This window comes from Octopus bimaculoides, chromosome 17 (genome assembly GCF_001194135.2).
Source record: "Octopus bimaculoides isolate UCB-OBI-ISO-001 chromosome 17, ASM119413v2, whole genome shotgun sequence".
Taxonomy (NCBI): domain Eukaryota; kingdom Metazoa; phylum Mollusca; class Cephalopoda; order Octopoda; family Octopodidae; genus Octopus; species Octopus bimaculoides.
In genome coordinates, this window is record NC_068997.1 from 35,171,795 (window position 1) to 35,181,815 (window position 10,021).

The following is a 10,021-nucleotide window of genomic DNA, read 5'->3' on the forward strand; positions in this document are numbered from 1 at the left end:
ACCATCACGTTACTTTGGGTCAAGAGGGGACTTTGCACCATCCATAGATCTGGTCAATGGCTCTCAGCAGGTTGTCCCATAGAAACCTCCAGTTGTCTTCCACATTATGTGATGCTATATCCCCTTCTATTTCATCGAAGGCTTTGAGTAACACGTCTCTAAATCTCTGTTCATTTGCAGGAACTTTAAGCTTCCAGAGCCTTCTCGTCCAAGCTGGTCTACTTCTGGGCATCCTGATCCCGAAGTTGCTAACGACTAATCTGTGTTGAAGGGTACATTCTTCGCCTGGGAAGGTTTTGCCATTTATAAGCAGTCCTCTTTCCCTTTTTCTGGTGAGGAAGTAGTCAATTTGGCTAGTGTGTTTGCCAGAATGGTAAGTAACTAAGTGACAGGCAGGTTTTCTGAAGTTGGTATTGCAAACCATAAGATCATTTGCATCACAGAACTTCAACAGTCTGGTTCCCTCCTCATTGCAGGGACCAAAGCCATAGCCTCCATGTACGCCATGGAAGCCCCCTGCATGTTGTCCAACATGCCCATTGAAATCACCAGTCACAAAGAGAAGGTCCCTGTCATTCGGTGCAAATGTCCAGAACCTGAAGTTGTCTGTGGAAATGTCCAATCTGCATGGCAAGAGTAGAGACACATTTCAGTCAGCTGTTTCCAATATTTCCAGTGAGTTAAATTGCCAAAACAGTTTTTATAGGGTACTAGAGGTTTTATTCTACAACAATCAAGAAAACACCACAACCTCACACTGATTGATCGATTTATAGACTGATCACATGAAACTATAGTTCACTTGTAGTGTCTGACCAGTTGAGTGGTTAGGATTTGAATCACCACTACAAGTAGTCTCCTCCCAGTTCTTTATGTGAATGTGAAAAGAACAGAATAATAAAACAGAGAATTTACATAAAAATACAATAGGTCAACACATGCAAAAAGAATAGGAAAGAGAAAAACATGCATTGAATACTGAATAAATACTGAAAGAATGTTCATGTAACAATGATAAGTTTGTAAAATATGCAAAGTTCTGCAGTTTTTTGTTTGTTTGTTTCCTTTTTTTAACTCTAAAAAGGAAAACATTTGTGTAAAAAAGAAAGTGAGTCTAAGCACTGATATAAAAAATGGGGGCTAGAGCTTCTGCTGCAAGAATTTCCTGCTCCCTTGATATAATGTATATCCACAGTAAACTGTGAGATATAATCAAGGCATTTGCTTAAGGAGTATTTTTTCATGTTGTATTATGATTCATAGATTAGTTGAAGATCAGCATACATGATGAAGGTTCTTCTTTCCAAGGAATGGTGTAAGTGTTTTAATGACAAAGGAAGTGCTGATGTCCCACATTTGAGTTGCTAACTTGAAAGAACATGGTTGAGTGCATACATGTGTGATAATGCCAAAATGTGGGTCTCCCACAGGGACTGAATGAACGATTTCTTGTAGTTCTTCAGCCATGACAATTTGAATGCACAGAATCAAAGCCATTGCCAATGTACGAGTCTGTCAGAGCCTGAATTTTGTCTTCAATCATCTTATGAAAAATCACCAGTTCAGAGAAAATGGAAGAGACAAAAGTAAGAGGATAAGTATCTTCTTTAAAAAAGAAATATCCATAATACTGTCTGCCAATTTGGCCGACTGGGTAGTAGAGTTCTGCTCTCTTATAGCTGTTAAAATGGTTTGCACATTTGCCAAGAAAAAGTTGTCTCAACATTGCTCTTCAAATGGGTTACTCTCTACTAATTCTCTCATTCTTCTCAACAGTTCTGAAGGTTTCTTATCTCCTAAAACGTCTTTGTAAAGGAGTAGATGAAAATGCTACTGTTTGAATGCAGAAGTATGTTGCAAAATTTCTGTTTTCATACTTTGATATGATGTGGAGTCAGAATGGTTCATAATCAAATCTTTGATTTCACTGCTTAAGGCAGGAGGCAAAACACTAACTAAAAGGTGAAACTGGTACATATCCAAAGAAAATTTTTTTTTGCAGTGAAATTAGCTTGAAGCTGAGAAAACCAAATGGAAGGATCTCTGTTATATGGAGGTGAAGCAAAGGACAAAGCAGGCTGAACAGCTAGGCTGTCACTATTTTCAGATGGAATCAACAGAACAAGTGAAGTTGCTATTTTTTTAATGTAAATTACTTGGAATCACTCAAATGAAAGGATATAAAAAGATTAAAAACCAGTTGTTACTGCAAACTTGGTAAAGCTATGGATAAAATTCACTCCAGAATCATTCATTTAAGGAAAGAGGTTTTCCTTGGTATTGATAGTTAGTTTTGACTGTTATTTCACAAATTCAAAAAATATGGCTAATTCATTACTAACATCACAGCTTTAAGAGTTATGGGTTGTGGTGGTAAAAGCTCTGATCTATAGAATCTGCCTTCTTTCATCTTCCACTCACTGTTGTTGGTGGCAGTGATGAGTTGATTTTCATGAGATTGACAAGTTGGTTCACTAATTGTTGCAGCTTGGTTTTGCTGACTTTTTCCTGAGTCGAGGGTCACCAATGTCACTGAATGTTTGCTCTTGCTTGAGTTGAGCTGGACATCATTATCATCATCATTTAACGTCTGTTGTCCATGCTGGCATGGGTTGGATGGTTTGACCAGGGCTGGCAAGCTGGAAGGCTGCACCAGACTCCAGTCTGGTTTGGCATGGTTTCTACAGTTGGATGCCTTTCCTAATGCCAACCACTCCAAGAGTGTAATGGGCACTTTTATGTGTCACTGGCACGGGTTCCATTTGCATGACTCTGGTATCTGTCATGACTGTTGTTTTGCTCAGCTTAATGGGTCTTCTTCTCAAGCATAGCATGACATAATGCCAAAAGCCTTGGTCATTGCCTCCATGAGGCCAAACACTTGGAAGGAGCTCAGCCACTTTTCCTCCATGAGGCCTAATGCTCGAAAGGTGCTTTTTACATGTAACTGGCACAGGTGCCAGTTATATGACACCAGCATCAGCCACGACTATGATTTCACTTGGCTTAACGGGTCCTCTCAAGCACAGCAAATAGCCAAAGGTCTCAGTCACTGGTCATTACCTCCATGAGGCCTAAAGTTTGAAGATAATGCTTCACCACCTCGTCCCATGTCTTCCTGAGTCTACCTCTATTACAGGTTCCCCCTACAGTTAGAGATCGGCACTTCTTTACACAGCTGTCCTCGTTCATATGCATCACATGACCATACCAGTGCAGTTGTCTCTCTTGCACACCACATCTGATGCCCCTTATTCCCAACTATTCTCTCAAGAAATATAGATATATTTCATTGGCTGTATGGGTTGGTTAGATATATTTTATTGGCTGCATGGCTGTATGGTTTGACCAGGACTGGTAAGCTGGAAGGCTGCACCAGACTCCAGTCTGATTTGGCATGGTTTCTACGGCTGGATGCCCTTCCTAACATCAACCACTCCATGAGTGTAATGGGTGCTTTTATGTGCCACCTGCATAGGTGCCATTTGCATGACACCAGTATCTGCCACGACTGTCATTTTGCTCAGCTTAATGGGTCTTCTTCTCAAGCATGTCATGATGCAAAGGTCTCAAACTCATGAACATTTAACTGAAATATTTATTGCTGGACATAAAGATATTTGGTGTTGGTTATTTACAATGAACAATATTAATAATTGCCAAATGATATAGAGAGAAAAACTGCTTTGCATATATAGAAGTTACCTATGAGATATTGTGTAAATATTCAGTTTAGTCTGTTTGAGAACCTGGAATTATCTATGCAAATGTCCAAAGCCATCTGCATGGCAAAAGTGAAGGTGCATGTGAGTCAACTGCTTCCAACATTCTGTGATTAATTTGAGCACCTATAACATCAATGACCTATTTGTTGTTATTACCAACATTGCCCATTCCTGTGCAGGCATAGCCACCATTCCTATCTAACCTGCCTCTCTCATTCATCATCCATATGTCTAATCTGTATTGACCTTATGAACAATGACAGAAAATATCCACCAATAGAATTCTACCAATCTTGTTTCCTTTGGCATCACAAAGACACAATTATTATACATATAAAGAAAACAATACTATATGCCACCTACCCTAAACATTACCAGCTCACCATGAGAACTCATCCTAAACAGAGCAAGATCTACTTCACTAGAATTGGTTTTTCTGGGATGAAACAATCAGATTGTTTTTCTTAGCCTGTCTTAATCAAAAAAGAATACATCTAATGGCATGATAGAGTTAAGGTTTTCATACATAGCATGTGAAATACTGACAGTAAAGAGATGTGTTATTAACATATATGACAAAAGAACTCAGAGGAAGACAAACCCAATCCTGCACTGACGTTTACTAATCTACATAGACAAGGACATCAAGTTGAAATAATGGAATATTATCATTAAAATCTACCAAGAAAAGAAGTATTTCTTGATCAAAGTGTCAGTCCCAATTGATGATATATTTTAAAATGATCTAGAAATAGACAGAACCAGAATGTAGGGTATTAAAAGCAGAAACAATTACTAAAATCTAATATAATATGCGAAAACTAATTTCTGTGTGCCAGTGTATCACACTTAGACCGCCTCTCTCACTATTCAATGACACTCCTACTATTCTTCATGATGGAGTGAGAGTAATAGTAGGTACAGAGATGGTGGGGGTGATAGTGAAGACAGACAGAGGGAAAGAAAGAGAGACAAGGAAATTTAGGGAGAGTTGATGATGTTTTATTAAAAGTAGTAGTGTTGATGATGGCAATGGGAGTAATGATAAAAGAGAGAGAAAGAGGGAGATGATGTACAACTTTTTTTAACCATGTCTCTTTGACAGAAATTCCTGTCACCATCATACTGAGCTCTATCATTTTTGTTTTATTTTTTGCTTTCTTTAATACCTATATATATACATACACACAGACACACACATATAAATAAAGTTTTCCAAAAATTAAACATATCTAATATAATAAATGTGAATGTCAGTTTGTCACACTTTTTCAACTTTAAAAAATCCTTTCTACTGAAAGCATAAGGCCTCAGATTTTGGTGTAAGGGATTAAGTTGATTACATCAACCCCAGTATGTAACTGGTACTAATTTTATCAACTCCAAAAGGATGAAAGGCAAAGTCAACCTTGGCAGAATTCAAACTCAAAACCTAATGGCAGATGAAATACCGCTAAGCATTTTGCTTGGATGCTAATGATTCTGCCAGTTCATTGCCTTAATATAATATAATAAACGTGAATGTTAGTGTGTCACACTTTTTCAACTTTACTCCTAGAGGCCGTAGTCCAATATATCATACCATCTGGAAACACAGGCTGACTCCATGAGTAAATTAAAAACATTCCAGGCCAAATCCGGACCCACAATCCTGAAATTTTGGATTCCCAAGTTTTCATTACTGTGATTGCTTTCGGCAATTTTTTTACATGACTTTTTGCGACAAATTTTTTGTACGATAACAATTTTTATAATTTGAAGGCTAACTCCGTGAGTAAATTAAAAACATTCCAGGCCGAATCTGGACCTGCAGTCCTGAAATTCTGGATTCCTATGTCTTCATTATTGTGATTGTTTTTGGCAATTTTTTTTACAGAATTTTTTTGTGACAAATATGATCATCATTAGGATATGACTCTGCAGAAAGCAATTACAACAAATTCTCCAAAACAAGTCAGAAGTCTGTCTGCAGATCTTTCCATTCAGGGTCAGTTGCCTAAAAGCTAGTAATATATAACTTAGGAATAACTAAATAAGTTGATGACAAATACACAATACAAATCCCCAAATTTGTATATACAATATACAAAAAATAGTTCTATTAGGCACCAAACACACATGTAGAAATCCATATGATTTATACAGACACAACATATGAAATGGAGTACAAGAAAGCACTGCATACATTATGTAGGCTACTTACAAAACACAAACTGCAAACAGGACCCTGCACATACCCAAGGCATACTAAGCTATGCTTGGTTGTGCAGTGAAAGCAGACAATAAAATTAAGAATAGTGAAAAATGATTGTGGATAGATTTAGTCAATACTAATTACAGTAATAAATGATGAAGTAGTCCTCCTGATACAGGCTATCCACAAAATCCTGCAGATCCAAGATTACCCTAAATGCCACAGGAAAGTGTCCCCCCCACCAACTATCATTCTCTGATCTACAGGCATGGTTCCATCAACTCTTACCTTTGAATAAATTCAATGAAGGCTACAGCTTTCTCTTTACCCTCACCTTTTTCAAGTAAAACTTGAAACGGCTAATGAGGGCTCAACCAAAGAGAAAAGTGTCTGCTTTCTCACCTTTCAACAAGCCCACCCCCACTGTCCAACAAAGGAAAATTGCCTTCCCTGCCTGGTTAAAGAAAGGTTATTGGGCATTCATCATGCTTGACTCAGCCCTAAGCCAAATCCATTCCACAAGTGGTAGCAGCTTTTTGACATAATTTTGCAAGCCAATTGGGCTCAGACATTCAAAAAGTGCATGTAGAAAGATTTCTTGGACAGATCTCTCTGGTGGTACTTGCATGTCTAGAGTTTATCTCTCTCAGTGCAGTAGTACCCCTTGGTAGCACTACGAGACCAAAGATTTCTGGGAGTTGTCCATTGTAGGTCCTAACTCCAAACTTCTCTGGAATACCTGACAACATTCCAGATACCAGTCCTAGTCTTTGCTTCACCCAGGACTGCTTCTCTCTCAAGGAGATTTATTGTTGAAAGACATGCTGCCCAAACAGCAACCATGTCTATTTACCATCCAGAAATCTCAGCAGATGTAGCAGCCTGAGAACATGTCCATCTCTCAGCACTCACAGCATGCCATGCAGAGGGTGCTGGCATCAAACAGACTGCCTGACCAGAAGCTATGGCAAAATAAACAAATGGTCAGGCAATAAATGATTACAACAACAATATAGGCATTCACTTTCTCAGCCCAACCATTCAATGGTAGCTTCTTGGTTCATATTTGGAAAAGATTTGACTGCCCTGCTCATTACCTTGTCCCAGATCAGCTCATTTGGTAGCAAGGATTAAACCAAATCCCATGCAGTTTAAGCATTCCATTAGCTCAGCACACCATGACAACATCTGACAGCAATGGACTTGCCTCTCCAGATGCCGGCTGCAAGCTAATCAACATGCCCTGGTTGATTTTAGCCCGGTTATTGTCTCCTGTTCTTCAGAATTGTGCCAGCTACTTCCATTTTTCGTATATGTATTTCGTGAGTGTAAAAACAGAAACACGACATACATAGGTGAAACGGCAAGAAGTTTGGCTGAGCGTGTAAATGAACATTGGAGGGACTATAATAATCAAAAACAAACCTCGGTGATCTACCAGCATGCCAAAGAACAACATGGTGGTGTACTGGACAGAATTAGCATAGAAATCCTGTCTAGACACCCCGGTGACGCATCGTTGCAGCAAATACAGGAGTCAGTCCTCATAACTGAAACGCAACCAATTTTGAACACCAAATACACGTAGATGAGGGCCTTACAATTGCCCATGGCTGCATGTGTTGTTCACACATATGATGCGGAATATGAACGTAAATAAATAAATTTAAATTAATTTTTAAAAAAAGTCTCTATCTGATCTGATATAAACGAAATTGTTACAAACACACATATGGACGCACATACTTACATATAAGCACGAACACATAAGTGCGTGCACACATATGAGCATGCACACATACGAGCTTGCACACACTCACATGCTCATACCGAACAGTTTCAAAACAACGCCAGATCATATATTCAAAATAAATGGAAGTGGAGAGACAAGTTACTGAAGAGATTGCAAGAGTGCAATGAAATAATTTAACAAAAAAACTGTATAAATAAATTAATGAAGGACTGAACCAGTGCGTGTGTTTATTACCGGCATAATGCCTCTCCCAAGGTTTAATTGTACTTCCATTTTGTTGGCTTTCAACAACACAGCAGTGACATGTTAACACATCCCTTCCACAATCCATCTTGCTAATAGGAATGCTCCTCCATTGCACAATACCAAACAGAAGTGTCCAGGAGCTGACCATTTATGCTAACCACTAAACAGATAGCTGTGACATTCCCATATTGCCTTCCTTGGCAGATATAAACTATGGAAATCCACACTTCTCCCAGACATTTTTCTGTTTCGACAGGGAAAGTATGTTGTGGCTTTCTTTCTGTGCGAGTAATGCACTCATATATTATTGTTCTTTTCTTAGTGAAAATCATTTCCTCTTCTAGGAGTGACATGATGCCAGGTTGAATAATATCTTTCTGATATTTTTATAATGGTCTCTGCTTTCACCTGCTATGAATGGGTGACCTTGTAATATTTACAAATCTTTTTTTCCTTTCAGTGTGTTTTATCTTTACTGCCTTTATGAAAAGCTTTACTGTTGTCTTCCTTGTTGATATTGTAGTAGTCAGCGTTGATGTCATTACTGTTGCTAATTATTATACTATTATTGTTGTTGGTGGTGGTGTTGTATTGGTTTCTTTACTGTTGCTGGTCTTTTACTGTTGTTACTGTCGTTGCTGGTTTCTTTACTGTGTAAAAGTTTAGATAGTGTTGTCATAAGTGATTTTAGTCTCTCTCTATCACCTTTCAACAGCATTATAAATGAAGAGACATTGGAACAATTTTACAACATAATAAAAATAAGATTTATTTTTTCTTGATGCTTGATTTCACAATTCCTGTTATTCAGCTTAGCAGCTGCTGATTATGTTGTAATTTGATATTGGAAGGTTAAAGGCTTCCTTGACGCCTGCCAGAGAAACAAGTAGCTATCACCATCGAAGGCATCGAGGTGAAGAGTGCTTCTTTGAGGAGCGAGGAGTTGTCACGTAGAAGGTCTGTGGCTCAACTCACTAACAAAGTGAAACTAACTGTTTAAGTACGAGTTTTACTACGCATGTGCACTCGAGGGGCTTCCGGTGGTGAAGTCCCCTGCGCATGCGCAGAATAGTACTTCCTCAATGGCGGCTATAATTTCGCCCCCCCCCCCTCCGAGTGCGTAGCACGAATAAGGAAATGATTGTAGTAGGCGCCTGAAACAAGATGCAGCTGTAGATATACAATGAAAAAGAAACAATTCGTTAATACAGAGAATGAAAAATAATATTCCAGCGGCACAAGTCAAGTTCAGCTTGGTAAATGTTGTTGGCTGTAAAAAAATTTTTTTGCTGCTTATGTCACTGCAGTTCCTTTATTACTTGTGATTGATGCAGTGGCGCAAGAAATGTCTGAGTGTTCAGTACTAATAGGGAAAGTACTCAAACACAATTCGAGCCTTTTTTACAAAAGGAATGCTGAAAAGTGCAATAATATACAATGCAGTCAAATATAAATTGTCTTGGAGAGGTTCTTCGGCCAGTGCACTGTACGGCCAGACCTAGTGACATAGGGTTCACTTGTGGTAGTTCTCAACGATGAAGGTGGAGTTTTCACAGGTGTATATGTTGGTGATGATAAAGGTGTATGCGTTGGTGATGGTGTTGACAAAGGTATATGCAAGGTTGAAAAGGGAGTATGTCAGTATTGTCAACGGAAGATGTAGTTTCATCAAAATACGCTTTCTTCAGACGGTCGACAGACACAGTCTCCGTACGACCATTAGCGTCTATTTTAAAAAATTTGGGTGTGCGTGCGAGAGAGCGCATGAAAGGGTCCTTTATAAGGAGAAACAGAATCATCCCTAACAAACACATGTATAGGAAAGTTGGTTATACATCATTAGATATATACCTGACTTTCCTATATAAAATTAAAGAATATAACGGAACGCTGAACTCCAGACCATCAACTTAAACAACATTTTATTCAGGTGGTAAATATATACATCTTTAGCTCTTGTTGTTACAGCTTCTATGTGAGTGAGCATAGTTGTTGGGACGTTGTTATGTAGATGTGAGCGAGCTGTCGAGTGTAAGTCCGAAAGATGGAGAGTGACAGCTATACACGTAAAGAGACTGTCTCCAGGTTGGAATGTTAGAGACA